Genomic DNA, 2,772 nt, shown 5'->3' with positions numbered 1-2,772 from the left:
CCTGACATCCCAAACCTGGGGCAGCATTGCTTCCCTAAGGCAAAACCCCAGAGCTAGTGGGTGCCAGCTGGTCCCTGGCGTCTTGGCACGGGGTCCCTCAGGCTGAGCAGGGGTGTTTGCTGCATTGTGGGCTGGTGGCACTTCTCCACCGCGTGCAGAGCCCTCTGTAGGCTTTTATGTCTGTAGTCAAACATGGGCTAAAAATGCACTACTTAAGGCTGTGATTGCCCCAGGGTCAAAGCAATCCAAGGCTTGCATCTCCAAGGCTTTTGTAACTCTCCTAGACGTCTTTAAAGACGGAAAAGCAAAACCCCGGCTCTCAGAGGCTGATGGGCTCCCGGGTTTCTCCAGTGCTGGACACCAGGTCCTTGAGAGAAGCCCTGCCTGCAGAGCAGGGACACAGCTTGCTCCCCGGGGTGCCATCCTCCATCCTGCCCTTGCTGCAGGAGCCACTCGAGAGCAGCTCCAACACCTGGCTAGAAACCCCAGCACTGCTCTGAGGCCCCAGAAAAGAGCCAAGCGGCTGCGTTGTGTGCCCATGCCCAGCCAGAGCGGCCTGGGAGGATCTGGGCACTGAGAGCACCTGAGCTGCAGCTCTCTGGCACCATGGGCAGCTGCTCTGCCAGCTGCAAATTGCTTGTGCAGATCTTATTTTCAAGCAGTTCTTGCCTTTGCAGGGAATGACGGCCCCTCTGTCTCCGTGCTGGGTTTGTCGAGAGCCGCAGGGAGGAGGTCAAGCTGATTTCCTCGAAGGGCAGTTTTGCCATGCTGATAGGAAGCAGGGAGGAATTTCCCTGGAGCTATAACCCAGCGATGCTTCCAAAAGCAAACCAGAGATGACTGTGTCAGGGGAAACTGCTGGAGTGAGCCCTGCGACCTGCATCTCGACCATCTTGTTGCAAGCTGGCAGTGCGGCAGTGTTGAGCCTGCTACACCCACCGCCCAGCCCCCACTCCCCACTAGTACGGATTTTCTTCTATTTTCAACCTGACACCTTCTGGGCTTGAAAAAATCTCTTGACAATCCGCCAGCCACAACTTAATCCAGCGGATGATCAGTTTAAGCAAAATTCATCACTGCTAAATGCTGCAACGCATCACCCATCGCTGGTGGGTGGGCTGCCCAGGGCAGTGGTGGAGTCCCCATGGAGACATGTAGAGATGTGGTGCTGAGAGACATGGTTTAGGGACCCTGGTTGGACTTAATAACCTTAAAGATCTCTTCCAACCAAAATGATTCCGTGACTGAGAGCAGATTTTCACCCCTTTCCAGTGTTACACACGCTATCACTTGGTGTAAGGCCACGTGGCCCAGTTGGTATCGACTCCAAGACAAATGAGTTTGTATTTCTCAGGTTTCCTGTGGTTTTCTGCAACGTTAATTCAGTCCCTTCAGTTACGGGATGTGAAGCTTCTCTGAGGCTCATGCTCTCATTTACACCATGCAAGTCGTCCAAGAGAGGATAAACCACAGGAAATGAGCACACGGAGAGACAGCAGTGGGATGGCAACAGCTCTGTCATGTGTCTGCCTGGCGAGCTCTGCTGCGGACCATATTTGTGGAGGTCTGGTCGAAGAAAGTGCCCCGAGTGCAGCCTGGAGCAAATATTCCTTCCCACACACTGCCCGTGTTCCTTCCTGGAAGCAGCATCTTGTTCCCACATCAGCTGTAACTATTCACACGCGGTGGAAAGCGCTGGACAGCAGCAAGGGGCTGGGGACCGCGCTGTGCTGCGGTGCCAAAACGGTGCCCGTGGTCAGGCTTTGACATGGGTTTCTTTTCTTTTCCCGTTTGACAAGCTCCTTCATAAAGTTCATCTTGTCCTTACAGCTGCCTTTGGGAGTCAAGAAAATGATCCATTACGAGCCTTTATATAGTGGGCTTGGGGTTTTGTTTAAAAAAAAGGAAATAGTCTTCAGCCAGGTCAGCCCAGTGCACAGCCTGTGCCTTGGGCAGTGGTCTCAGGCTGCGAGATGAGGACGTGGGCTAGAGCTGGTCTCACTGTCATGCCCCCACGTGTCCCCACTGTCACTTCCAGCTCTCTGTCCACAGACAGGTGCAGTAAGGTCCTGGTGGGCTGCATTTCACCTTCCACTTCAGAGATGGCCTGTCGGGGGCTGGCTGTGGCCCCGGCGGGGGCTGCGGTGGTGGATTTCCTCTGTCTTGCAGTTCTCTGACTCAACGAAATGAGTCTGACCAAAAAGTGCCCACAAAACACTACAGGAGGAGACGCACAAAGATCGAGATCTCATTTATCTTGACACCACCAGGTCCCCTCTGGTTTTTCACAGACACACAACACCCTGGACCATGTTCCCACGACAAGTGAGAAAGCAGCATCCACACGCTGAGTGAGACCTCCTGACCCCTGCCCAAGTGAGCTCTAGTCAGGGGCTGGTGTGGACCAGCACACGCCAAGGACACATGTCAGCCTTTGTGCTCGAAGAGCAATGGCCTTCTGCCTGGTGACCCCAGGAAGGAATTGGCTTTAGATGATGTGCTCTGAATAGAAACTGAACAGAAAACCACAGATAAAGGCGTGCAAAGATGTGGCTGAACTGCTGAGGAATTCCCCCGGAGGAGCAAGCGGTGGCAGCAGCCCCAGCGGCCTCTGATCTCCTTGCTGTCCCCCAGCCTCAGCCTCTGCCAGCCCCACGCACTTACCACAGATTAGCCGAGGCGCCAGGGGATTTCTGAAAGACCCACAGCAGTGCACAGCCACACGGAGCCTCCAGCAGCACTGGGACAGGCTGGGCACACGCCCCGCCCGCG

This window comes from Buceros rhinoceros, unplaced genomic scaffold, assembly GCF_000710305.1.
Source record: "Buceros rhinoceros silvestris isolate BGI_N320 unplaced genomic scaffold, ASM71030v1 scaffold9700, whole genome shotgun sequence".
Lineage (NCBI taxonomy): Eukaryota > Metazoa > Chordata > Aves > Bucerotiformes > Bucerotidae > Buceros > Buceros rhinoceros.
The sequence above is the reverse complement of the archived record's forward strand: the minus strand, read 5'-3'. Positions refer to the sequence as shown.